Source organism: Ipomoea nil, unplaced genomic scaffold (assembly GCF_001879475.1).
Source record: "Ipomoea nil cultivar Tokyo-kokei standard unplaced genomic scaffold, Asagao_1.1 scaffold0672, whole genome shotgun sequence".
Classification (NCBI taxonomy): domain Eukaryota; kingdom Viridiplantae; phylum Streptophyta; class Magnoliopsida; order Solanales; family Convolvulaceae; genus Ipomoea; species Ipomoea nil.
The window spans coordinates 1,030,019-1,044,069 of record NW_017617100.1 but is presented as its reverse complement, the minus strand read 5'-3'; the positions used below and the strand labels follow the sequence as shown (position 1 = coordinate 1,044,069).

The 14,051-nt window shown below is 35.6% G+C and overlaps 1 pseudogene; it reads left to right on the top strand.

The window, feature by feature from the left end:
- Window positions 1-1,251: 1,251 nt before the first annotated feature.
- LOC109174955 lies at window positions 1,252-12,207 on the top strand (annotated as a pseudogene).
- The last annotated feature ends 1,844 nt before the right edge of the window (window positions 12,208-14,051 follow it).

The window sequence follows — 14,051 nt, the reverse complement described above, 5'->3', positions numbered from 1 at the left end:
CCTGATGAATATGATATTACTAATTGATTAAAAATATAAAAAGAAATGAATACTAATAGTTGACTGCAAATAAAAATGATCCATAACTGACTAATAAAAAAAATAAATGGTTAAATAATTGCATTTTAATTAAAAATGAAACGGAAACTAAAATTAGACGAAAATATTTCAATAATAATATTCTATATCATAAATAGTAAATGCATATTGCAAACAATAGTAAATGTAAATTAAAAATGGAATGGAAACATTTCAATAATAATAGTATACATCATCAATAAAAAAAAATGAAACAAAAATTCGGTAAAAATATCACTGCATATAATATTCTAATTGACTAAAAAAAAATAATAATTGGCACTTAAAATATAAAAGGATTGTTAATTCACTAATATTCTACCATTATATATTTTCACCTGAGTCACTCATCTTGATGGACTGAATATTACTAATTGACTTAAAATATAAAAGGATTGTTAATTCACTAATATTCTACCATTATATATTTTCACCTCAGTCACTTATCTTGATGGACTGAAGGGGTTACTAATTGACTTAAAATATAAAAGGATTGTTAATTCACTAATATTCTACCATTATATATTTTCACTTGAGTCACACATCCTGATGGACTGAAGGTGTTAGCTCCAGACGATGATGGACAAGATTGTGTTGCTACTACAAATGTCGTCTACAAAGAGGTTTCAATAATGTGTAAATACAATCGTTGATATTATGTTTTTTAAATGACAAAATTGCTATGTATCTAGACAAAAAAAAATATATCTTCCATACAAATGAATTAAGATAGCAATTCAATCCTATAGTTGTGTTGCTAGAGGAGGAGCACATTTGCCTAATTTATAAAAAAAATAATAAATAATGATAAATAAGATCTCCAAAATTACAACACCGCATGCGTACATCTACACATTATCTATAATTTGAACAATTATTTTTGCTCAAATTCAAGCATAACATCAAAATACATAAATGATCCAAATCACATCTTCAATAACACTATATAATATTTGATGTACTAATTTAAATAATAATATACCAATCTAATTATTTTTAATATATTACAACAAATTCATTTTGTACCACGGACGAAAATATTAGTACTAGTTAAAAGAAAAAAAAAAAGTTCATAGTGTTGTTTTTGAGGACTGGTTGCTGTAAAAAAAAAAATAAAAATTTACTGCGTGGAGCCAGTGGAGGAAGCGGAAGAAAAACCCTAAACCACAATACTGCAATGCTCTATCACTAACGTCTCCTACTTGTCTAAGCCCCGGCAAAAACTTGACCGGTTTCAAGCTGTTGTGGACGACTCAAGGTCCTGGAGAAGAAGCTTTGAAACTGTCTCTATTTGGAGCCTTGGAGGTATAAAATCTTTTACATATACCAAATTGTGTATATGCATACATTTTCCCCGTTTTCCTGTTCTGCAGAATTAACATAATTTTTCTGGCTTTTCTCGATTGGTGGAGATGACTTTGGGGTGTTTCAGTTCATGTAATTGATTTCATGTTTCGTCATTGAATAGTTCGAGTCTTTAATTAGTGGCAGCTGAACATGCTTGAAGAGGTTAGAAATATTAAGTTTGTATTGAGTAACTAAATATGCAGAGAAAATCATGGGGATTTTGAGTGTGTGTTTGTATGGCAAGTTTTAAAGACCGGTTTGAAGCTTTGCTGCAAGTACTTCAACCACCCAATCATCTCTGTTTGGAAATTGTAATCCATTCTTAGGATAACAAGCCTAATCCCTCACTACTTGGAGAAATTGATTGCACTGTTGCTGCAAAAGGAATTGCTTTGCAACAAATAATTAGCTGGCTTAGCCTAATAGCAAACTAAATCAAATTCCGAATGATTCCTTATTTCCTTTCTTTTCATGCTAATGTTTTTGTGTTATGATTAATGGGAGAGTAGTGGGTTTGCTTAGAGAAATTAAAATGTAGTGATTTGTTACACTGGTAGGAATTAGGAATTGCTGGATTCTTTTAGAACTCTGCTTTTAGAATTTAAATAAATTTTCAACTGTGGGTTGCATTATGGAAAAGAAGAAAACTGGTATTTGATGACATTTTATACTGTTGTTACTGTTTTGTTTCCCTGCTTTTCTATGGCTGCTAAAATCGTACTTTTAAATTGTGTGGTAGTTTGTAATAATTAAATCATTTTCTTTCTTTTATTTTGGGTGAAATTATATTGTTGAATCTTAGGTTTACAGTGAGCAGGCTTTTCTTTGTAAAAGCATATGGTTTCTATAGGCCGGAGAGCTTTACTGTTGAGAAACAATAAAGTACATAATTTAACTGAGGAAGGTTTGACCCCTCAGGACGACATTTCTTTTAATCAGTACAAAAAGAAGAGAAATATGGGTAGAAGGGATGGGAAGAAGCATTCTGGATTTCCTGCTGATAATTCGGCTGAATATCTATCTGGTGGAAAAACTGCTGATGGCAATTTTAAAGCTCAAAAATCCTCAAAGCACCAGAAAGGCACTTCTTATACACCATTTGTCAGGTTGTGTGTTCATTTAATGGTTTTATTTTTAGTTTCAACTTCCAAAGATATAACTTTGATTGACTTGGCATTTTAGTACATTGACAAGTGACAACGTTAGCTCACTGTTGTACTGAAATCTTCCTTTAGGAATCAGATTGATCCAGAAACTAAAAAGTACTTTGCAGAGATTACAAATGTCATAGAAGGCAAGGAGATTGACTTAGAAGAGCGGTCGGTTATATGTGGCAATGCATTAGAAGAAACAAGAGGGAAAGAAGTAGAACTTGCAACTGATTATGTAATAAGCCATACATTGCAAATTCTTCTGGAGGGCTGTTCTCTAGATCACCTTTGTGGTTTTCTTCGTAGCTGTGCAAAGAATTTCTCCCATATTGCAATCTGGGTCTCATGTTGCTGAAACAGCTTTGAAATCTTTGGCTATGCACCTTCAGGATTGTGAGCAACTATCTCTTATCGAAGAGACTTTGAGGAAAATATGTGAGGTGCGAAATAGAGAACTTATGTTACAGTTAATTTCTTTCTAGTTTTTAAAAGCTTTTCTCGCTGTTCTGTATGAAAACATCTTTGTTGTGATTATTTACTGTGATTTAAGATTGGTCAACTATTCTGGGATAACAGAAAAAGCACCAATTTGTGCAAGAATACTTATTTTTTGCCACCCTTTTACATCAGGAAATTATTGTCAATCCTGTTGATATAATGTGCAACTGTTATGGATCACATGTGCTTCGGAGTCTTCTTTGTCTACTGAATGGGGTGCCGTTAGAACAATTCCATAGCACAAAATCGGCAGTTGTACTAGCAGAACGGATGAATTTTAAGGCTCCTCGATCAGAAGGCAACAAGTTGTCATATTCTAACCAGAGTTTCCCAGATTTGCTCAAATACCTTGTGTCCGAGATGTTAAATACCACAAGAGAAGACATTTCTAATCTTTCGATGGATCAGTATTGCAGTTTGGTTCTGCAGGCATGTTTTAGATATACTATTGAATTTTGGCTTGCAGTTTATTTGAGTAAAGATATTTTTAGCTTTAATTAATTAATTCCTTGTGCTATTGACACTTATAATACCCATTGATGCATCCTACCTACTAAATGGCAGACATCATTGAAATTATTGGTTGGAAATGAACCAGAGCTGTTGCATATAATCCAAATTCTTCTTGGCTGCAACATGGAAATGGATGGGAACTTCATAGGAAGACCTAGATTACAAGAAATTCTAAAGCAGTTGGAAGAACCTGCATACAGTCATTTATTTGAGGTATAAATTTTAGGGTCGAACTCTGGTTAATTTGTTTGTATCTTATTATCTCAAGTTTTCCTATTGCTTTTCTCTTTTTTGGTCCGAGAGATCTTGAGAACAAATTTCTGTCATTATGATTGAGACTTGTTGAGAAAGATGTAGAAGAAGTTTGTATTACTTGCTTGTCTCAATGGGGAGACAACAGATAAATATATACAGACTAAGAGACACAATCCTACAGACACAACCCTACATAACTTCAACAACTATATTTCTACAGACACAATTTTTGTGTTTCAACACTCCCCCTCAAGCTGGAGCATGTATATCATATGCACCAAGCTTGTTACAAATGTATTCAATCCTATGACTTCTTAAAGCTTTAGTAAATATATCAGCTAATTGATTATTTGAGCCTATAAAAGATGTAGTAATATCTCCAGAAGTAACTTTGTCTCGAACAAAGTGGCAATCAATTTCAATGTGTTTTGTCCTTTCATGAAAAATTGGATTTGATGCAATATGCAAAGCTGCTTGGTTATCACAAATGAGCTTCATGGACTCCTTTGTACAAATCTGCAGTTCGGTAAGGAGGTTTTTCAACCACACAAGTTCACATGTTCCAACGGCCATAGATTGATATTCGGCTTCTGCACTTGATCGAGCAACAACATTTTGCTTTTTACTTTACCAAGAGATTAAGTAGCCACCAAGAAAGATACAATATCCAGATGTTGATTTTCTATCCCATGCACCTGCCCAATCTGCATCTGTGTATCCAATAATTTCAAGGTTTCCATGGTCTTTGTATAACAAACCAGTGCCTGGAGATTTTTTAATATATCGTAAAATCCGAATGGCAGCTTCCCAATGACTTTCACGTGGAGATGCTAAGAACTGACTAACAACACTTACCGCAAAAGAGATATCAGGTCGAGTTACAGTTAAATAAAGTAATCTTCCAACCAATCGTCTATATTTTCTCGTATCTTGGATAAGCTCCCCCTGGTCTGGCAGGAGTTTGATATTTGGATCCATAGGAGTGTCAAGAGGTTTACAATTCATCATACCTGTGTCTTCTAGTATATCCAATGCATACTTTCTTTGTGATATGCAAAATCCTTGCTTGGATTGTGCTACTTCAATTCCCAAAAAGTATTTTAACTTCCCGAGATCTTTTGTTTCAAAATGTTGGAATAGATGTTGTTTCAACAATTGTATTCCTTCAACATCATCTCCTGTAATGACAATATCATCAACATATACAACAAGATAAATGCTCTTACCATGTTGATGTCTATAAAAGACGGAATAGTCAACTTTGCTTCGATTTAAACCAAAATTTTGTACTACTATGCTGAACCGTCCAAACTAGGCACGAGGAGATTGTTTTAGACCATAGAGAGAACGTTTGAGCTTACAAACCAAGTTACTGTTAGAGTAAAGAAACAGGGACAGTAGATAATGATAGGAGGAGGGCTTTTTTTATTGAATAAGAAGGGAAGGAACGGAAACAAAACAAGGCTGCCAACAGATTGACACCTCCAGCAAGAACTAGTTCCTGCCCAGCTACTAGAGCTCAAAGGGAATTAAGAGAAAATTATTTGATGCCTACCTCTTACTAAGAGATTACATTTTATAGTGTCAAACAGTGAACAAATAAGGGAAAAGGAGAGGATTGTGAGACTGATTTATTCCCTTTAAATCCCATGATTTAAGCTTTCCCATTTTCTATCTGATTAGCTTGATTTGCTGTCCCAATTTCCTGCTTCCCATTCTTGTCTTGAATTCCTCTTCTGCGTGAGTAAACCACCCATTTCTTTGGGTGTGTAACAGTTACTCTCCCCCTGAGCAACAAACCCAGGAGGTTGCTCCATGTAGACTTCTTCCTCTAAATCTCCATGCAGAAAGGCATTTTTAATATCTAAACTGATGCAAGGGCCAATGATGAACGGCAGGCATAGAAAGAAAGATTCTGACCGAAGCAATTTTAGCTACTGGTGAAAAGGTGTCAGTGTAATCAATCCCAAAAACCTGTGTATATCCTTTGGCTACCAGTCGAGCTTTAAGTCTATCAACCTGTCCATTGGGCCCAACTTTCACAGTATAGATCCATCGGCAACCAACAGTTGTTTTACCTTCGAGTAATGGAACTAACTCCCAAGTCCCCGATGAATGAAGAGCAGCCATTTCATCAACCATAGCCTGACGCCAACCAGGGTGGGAAAGGGCTTCTTTAACAGATTTAGGGGCAGAAACAGATGATAAACATGTGATAAAAGCATTATATGAAGGTGAGAGACGATCATATGAAATAAAGTTGTATATGGGAAAGGGATTTCGTGATGACCTGTTACCTACACGACTTGCAATAGGAGAGCTTGTTGCCGGAACCGGGTTCGAGGGCATAGATAGCTCGAGAGATGAATCAGTTGGGATTTCATCGATTTGAACTGTCGCGGGTGGTCGAGAGCGGCGATGATAAGTGTAAGGAAAGGGGGTAACACCGTTGTTTTGTAAAGGAGGTTCAGTAGGTGAGGGACTAGGATTTCTAGGTGATGACGGATCTTGAGGTAAATGTACCTCGGCCCCTCCTTGAAAAGTAGGAACAGGAAGAACATCAGGAAAATGAGAGATGGAGGTCGGTAAACTAGACGAAAAGAAAGGTGTTGATTCAAAGAAAGTAACATCAGAAGATACATAAAACCAATGCCTATCAGGGGAATAACATCTGAAACCCTTTTGCAACCTAGAGTACCCAACAAACATGCATTTTAAGGATTTTGGAGAAAATTTATCACGCCCTGGGGTAGTGTCCCGGACAAAACAGGTGCACCCAAAAATTTTTAAAGGAAGAGTATGAAGGGGTTTATCGGGAAATAAAATATTATAAGGTATCTTACCATGTAAAACAGATAAAGGCATACGATTTATTAAATAACAGGAACGAAGGATAGCATCTGCCCAGAATTCTGGAGGGACTTTATAGTGGAGAATCATGGTGCGGGCTGTTTCAACGAGATGCCGGTTTTTACGTTCAGATACCCCATTTTGTTGTGGAGTATCGGGACAAGATGACTCATGGAGGATGCCCGCTGAATCAAGAAAGTTAGATAAAGGAGTTGTAAAGTATTCTCCAGCATTATCACTTCGTAAAGTTTTAATAGACACCCCAAACTGATTTTTTATCTCATTAACAAATTTATGAAGAACATTAAGTACTTCAGAACGGTTTTGCATTAAAAAGACCCATGTACAACGAGAAAAATCATCAGTGAAGGTAACAAAATATTTAAAACCAAGAATTGATTTATAACGAAAAGGTCCCCAAACATCAGTATGAACTAAGGAAAAAGGGAAAGCAGCTCTCTTATTAACACGATTAGGAAACGATGTTCTAGAATGTTTGCCAAGCTGACAGGCTTCACACTCTAGGGTAGATAAGTGAGACAAACTAGGGACAAGTCACCGTAATTTTTTAAGGCTAGGATGTCCTAGTCGGTCATGGGCAAGGGAAGGAGGAATGGTAGCAGTGCAAACTGTAGAAGGTTTTGGGGTAGATAATCGATAAAGTCCTTCTGATTCATACCCCGAGCCAATCATCTTCCCCGAACGACGGTCCTGCATAATGATAGAATCAGAAGAAAAAGTAACCGTACAGTCCAAAGATTTTGTAAGTTGATGAACAGAAATTAAGTTGAAAGGACAGTTAGGTATATAAAGAATTGAAGAGAGAGGCAAAGTAGGAAGGGGGGAAGCCTTTCCAATTGCAGTAGCCGTACTCTTGGACCCATTACCGAAAACAATAGATGGAAGGGACTTAGACTTGGTGAAATGAAAAAATAAAGATAAGTTACCAGAGATATGCTCAGAGGCACCTGAATCGATAACCCATGGTCCGCTTAGGCTAGATTGTGATACAAGGGCAGTATGAGTTCCATCAGTGTAGGTTGCAGGAGTTAAACCAGAAGCTTTGGGAGTGGTTTTAAATCGAACAAACTCTTCATACTCAGCAGCGGAAATGGTTCGAGAATTTGGTTCCCCAGGTTGAGATTGAGCAACACTTGCTTGCGTACGTACCGGTCTCCCATGAAGTACCCAACACTGATCTCGTGTGTGCCCAGTTCTATTACAATAATCACACACTCTAGTGTTTTTCTGTCCACCACGATTGTTAGTTCGTCCACGACCTCCTTGTGTGACAGAGCAGATTGTTCGGTAGTGGATGTGTGAGTACCTGGAATGGAGGTGACCTGCAAGAGCCGTTTGAACAACTCGGTGGTCCCCGGGACAATGTTGCTTCCAAGAACTTGATTCCGGATGCTTTCAAATTCGGGACCTAATTTGGTTAAGAGAAGTATGACAAAGAATTTCTCTCGTTGGGTAAGTTGCTCTGCGGGTGTACCACCAATAGGCATGAGTGTACCAAACTCAGAAATCAAACTTTGGGCTTTGCCAAGAAAAGTTTCCATATCAATACCATCTTTCTTCAAGTTAACCAGATTGTCAACAACATTATAGAATTGAGAGACATCATTAGTGTACAGAGATTGAGCTTGACTCCACACCCCGACACATGTCTTAAAGGGCCGGAATAAAGGCAACAATTGTGGAGAAAGAGACTGCCAAAGGAGACTACAAAGTTGAGCATCTAACCTTTGCCAAACTGTCTTTTCTTTTTCCGGTATCATATTCACTTCTTTTTGCAAGTGGTCAACAACACCTTGGCCCATAAACCATAATTCTACGGCATCCGACCAAGAGTGGTAATTTTGAGAACCACATAATCTTTAGAAGTGATTACCGGGTTTCCAGACAGATTAGGCACATAAATAGAGCTCGAAGAAGTATGTAAATTATTGGCAGGAGAAATAGTACCCGAATTATCAGAATTTTCGTCGGAAGACATCGTGACCAAAAAAAAAATCTGATTGCACGGAAGGAAAGGAGGAGAGCCGACGATACGATCTGGAGAATATCGCCGGAAAAGGCCTCACGCGCCGGCGCGTGGTGTCGGAGCGCCGGTGACACGGTGGCGCGTGGAGGCGCGTGGAGGAGATTCCGGCGACCAGAATTAATGGGTAATGGTCGCCGGAGGATGGGTAAGGGGGCTGTAGTATTAATTTGATAAAATATCTCACCAATAGTAAGTAATTTGAAAAATTAGTTTCTAATGAACAGTAACATGTACAGTTCACCGGAAAAAAAAAAATCAAATTTTGACTTTTGGCTCTTGATACCATGTTGAGAAAGATGTAGAAGAAGTTTGTATTACTTGCTTGTCTCAATGGGGAGACAACAGATAAATATATACAGACTAAGAGACACAATCCTACAGATACAACCCTACATAACTTCAACAACTATATTTCTACAGACACAACCCTACATAACTTCAACAACTATATTTCTACAGACACAACTTTTGTGTTTCAACAAGATAAATGAAACTTCACAGGAATAAATCAACCACAACTACCCAAAATGTTATCTAGACATTTACTTTGCTCCTCTATGTATTACATTATCGTCCTACTCCTTTAACATGCTTAATACTACACCTGTACTTCCATAAGTTTATTAAGTTTTAACACATTTGCAGAGGATAGCTATTACAATTTTCCCTCCATTAGTTTCCACTGGAATGGTAATCTCTTTGAATTTAATTTGAGCTCTATGCCCATTTTACAGGTTATCATCGAAGTTGCTCCTGAAACCATATACAAGGAGTTATTACAGAGAGTCTTTAAGAACTCATTGTTTCAGATGTCATCTCATCATTGTGGGAATTTTGTTGTGCAGGCTTTAGCTTCTCATGCTAAATGCTCAGAGCATGTAATTCCCATGGTTTATTGCTGTATTGAAAACATTAATGTCTTCTTCTTTAAGATACGTACAAAAAGAATGATAATTGCACACCACTCCCTCTCTTTCTGCATATACACACTCATGTTTATATTTTGTTGCATAGACCTTCTGCAGGCATTACATTTAGGTTTCAGAAGCACAAAAGAATGTTTAATGATTTTTAATTTTTATTTTTTTTTGCAATGAATTGCTCATACTTACTCTTGTAAATCTCCCTTCTCTTTGCTACTAGATTGACTTGATTTGGGGGGAGCTTGGAACTAAATTTAAGGACCTACTTGAAATGGGCCGCTCTGGAGTAGTTGCTTCTCTTGTTGCTGCAACTCAAAAGGTCCATCAGCGTGAAGAAGAGGTTTGTAATTTGTGGTCAAACATGTTCCCTTTAAATTTTTTGCATTTTTCTTTAAAATTTTGTACTTTATGCAATTTGGAGGGTGGAGATAATCAGCCCTAATAAAATTAAATGGTCTGACCAAATCATTTTCTCTATTTTTGGTTAATGTTACAGTGTTGTCAGGCACTTGCTTCCGCTGTTTGTGTAGAAAATGAGCCTCACAAGTGCATTATTCCACGCATACTGTTTCTTGACAACTATTTTAGATCTGAAGACAAATCTAACTGGAGTTGGCCAAATGGCACCAGGATCCATGTTGTTGGCTCTTTGATCCTGCAGTCAATTTTTAGATTCCCCAGTGTATGCGTCTCGTTCTTTTCTTGGTTTTTATTTTCAATTTCAGTGTTTTTCTTGGTCCAGTGTATTTAGTGTGGAGGCAGGTTTTATTACATTAGTGCTACTCTTAAAAGATTCCTCCTGTTGACCTCTCTATGAGATGGCTCCATATTTGGGGAAAATACAGAGAGGCAAAAAGAATTAAATGGTTCTGCCCTTGGTATAGTGTTCTATTTATTTCTAGGCTTCTAGCGGATCTAGCTTTTTAAAAACTTTGTTGCGTTTTACCATCGTTTTTGGTGTCTTGGTTTTATCTTGCAACCAGATTGTGACGTTTCTGCTGGTTTACTCTTATCAACAAGTTCTGAAAGCAAATCCATTTCAGTTTTACTTGTGATTTGAAACTATTACTTTTGTTTATTTAAATATTGTCTCCTATAGGAATTCATAACTAGTCAATTTTGATTTACTTACTATTACTTCTCTTTGTTAAAATATTTTGTGTCCTATAGGAATTGATAAAGGCTTTCATTTCTGGTATCACATCTTTGGAAGAGCATCAACTTCTTGAAGCATCTAAAGATCCCAGTGGTTCACGTGTTATTGAAGCATTTCTAAACTCAAATGTTTCTGCAAAACATAAGAGGAAGCTATTGATCAAGTACATATTTAGATCTACCCTTGTTACTCTATTTGACTATTGGATTGTTGATTTCAGGCTTGAACTAATACTATATTCCCATGACTTTCATAACTTTTTAGGCTTCAAGGACATTTTGGTGAACTCTCAGTTCATCCATTGGGATCGTTTATGATTGAGAAATGCTTCAATGCAAGCAACTTGCCTCTAAGGGAGAAAATTATTTCAGAGATGTTACCATTGCAAGCTGAGTTGTCGAGAACAAAGCAGGGACCTTACCTACTTAGGAGATTTGACATTGATGGGTAAGTCATCATTTTTCTCCCCAACTGATCATTTGCCATGTAATTCTTCTGGAACAGTTAATTTTAATGGCAGTTGCACAAATCAAACCCAAGATCATGGGCCCAATAAAGTAAAGCAAAATTATTATGAATTGGAAATTTTTTTGCCAAAGCGTTCCAATCTCAAGCATGTACAGAATAAAGTTGATGAAATGATTTCTTCGAAACTTATTAAGCATTAGATTTCACTTCCTCAGATTTTCTTCCTTTTACATTTCTTATATTTGTTTGTTATCATAGATATGCAAAACAACCGGATATATGGAAATCAAGACAAGCTTCACAACAATCTGCCAGACAGGAATTTTATGCTGAATTTGGAGCTACCGGTACCAAATCAAGAAAAGATAGCTATACACACAAATCACAGCCAGAAAAGTTGAAGGAAATGAGGAAAGAGATTGAGAGCAGTTTTGCTTCTTCCCGAACTTCCAGTACCCCATTTTTGGCTTACCAGGATTCAAAGGCTAAAACAAAGAAGTTGGCCAAGAAGCAACCATCTGAAAGTGCTAAGCATTCAGTGAATGATGATTTTTTGAAAGGGAAAAACAAAAAACGAAGAACTGAAAAGGGTAACGATGGGATTGATAGTACCTGTGCAGGAGGAAGTGAGTATGATGAACCCTCAAAATCTGGAGACAAAAACGAGAAGAAAAGACAAAGAAGAGAAGAAAAAGAAAAGAAAAGAAAAAGGAAAGACGAAAACTCAGTCATCTAAAAAGAAGAAAAATGTTGAAGGGTGAAAGTTGGAAATTTCAAAGGTTCCCTACGGCCTTTTTCTTTTCTTGCCCAGCATACTAACTTGCTTGACTTGGATATTCATGCAACTCGGGGTTATACTAACTTGCTTGACTGGGCCTTAGACAAGCAACTTGGATATTCATGCAACTGCAATACAAACAATATTGGAGGCCTCTAACTTTATTATTGAATGCCAAGGAAAAGCCATGCTTCAAGGTTGAACTTGGTGCTTCAATCTCCAAACTCATAGGTAACCCTCAGCATTTGGATTGTGGAAATTACTTGTTTTGTGTTAGATTAGACCTGATTGAATGCATCTTAGTAAAGTTGGAATCCAGGTTGTTGAATGGTTCCTTCTCATACAACAGCAGGGCTTGTGAAGATGAAACTGCAATTTTGAGGATATGATGTCAGGTGTTATTGTTCTCAAGTATAAGACATGCAATTTTGAGGATGAAATGCGTGTGTTGAACAAAATTACATATTTTCCACAACGAGTAAATACCACCTATGGTCCCTCGAGTTTGGTGGCATCGCCATCAATGGTCCCTAACTTCCGTAATTACCATCCGTCATCCTCCGAGTTGTCAAAAGTTACCTTCTAGCGTCCTTCCGTTACTTCTTCCCGTCTCAGCCGTCAAAATGGAGGGTAATATTGTCATTTGACTTATACGAAAAGAGTTAATACTAGCCAAGGTCCCTCGAGTTTGATGGTTTGGTCATCTTTAGTCTCAAGTTTTCATGTTCCATTATTTTCCTTCTTTCATATTCTCTTCTTCAAATGTATTATTATTACTATTATTTATAGTTATTATTTAAAGTTATTATTGTTATTATTAAATTATTATTATTATTATTAAATTATTAAATTATTATTATTGTTGTTATTGTTATTATTATATATTATTAGCATTAAATAATAATAATTATTATTATTATTATTATATTCATATTCATATTATTATTATTATTGTTGTTGTTATTATTAAATTATTATTATTATTATTATTATTATTTTAAAAAAAAATTATTATTATTATTATTATTATTATTATTGTTGTTGTTATTGTTGTTGTTGTTGTTGTTGTTGTTGTAGAAATGTACAAATGCTATTATTATTATTATTATTATTATTGTTGTTGTTGTTGTTGTTGTTGTTGTTATTGTTGTTATTGTTGTTATTGTTATTGTTATTGTTATTAAATTCTTATTATTATTATTATTATTATTATTATTTATTGTTATTATTATTATTATTATTATTATTATTATTATTATTATTAAATTATTATTATTGTTGTTGTAGAAATGTGCAAATGCTATATAGGATGAGTGTATTTAATAAAATCAGAAAATTAGAGAAACAAAAATCTGGAGGAATGGAAAAATGGAAAACTGAAAAAATGGAGAAGGAAAACTGAAAAAATGGAGAAAGAAAACTGGAGAAATGGAGAAATGAAAAAACTGGAAATGGAAAAACAGATAAATGAAGTAAATGATCCCTATACATTTGTAAATTTTCTTTAATATTGTATAGGAGAAGAGGGAGTTCGAGTTGGAAGTTGAGAAACCACCAACTTTCTTTAATATTGTTTGGCCAAGTTTGGGACTAAAGATGGCCAAACCACCAAAACTCGAGGGACCTTGGCTGGTATTAACTCTTTTCGTATAAGTCAAATGACAATATTACCCTCCATTTTGACGGCTACGACGGGAGGAAGTAACGGAAGGACGCTAGAATGTAACTTTTCACAACTCAGAGGATGACGGATGGTAATTACGGAAATTAGGGACCATTGATGGTGATGCCACCAAACTCGAGGGACCATAGGTGGTATTTACTCTTTTTACAACTCTATTCCATATATATATATATATATATATATATATATATATATATATATATATATATATATATTACAGAGATATTTAATTGCACGGGAACTTAATTATATATATTTGTTTTTGGCTTATAACTCACAATCATATGATATCCACAAACAGGG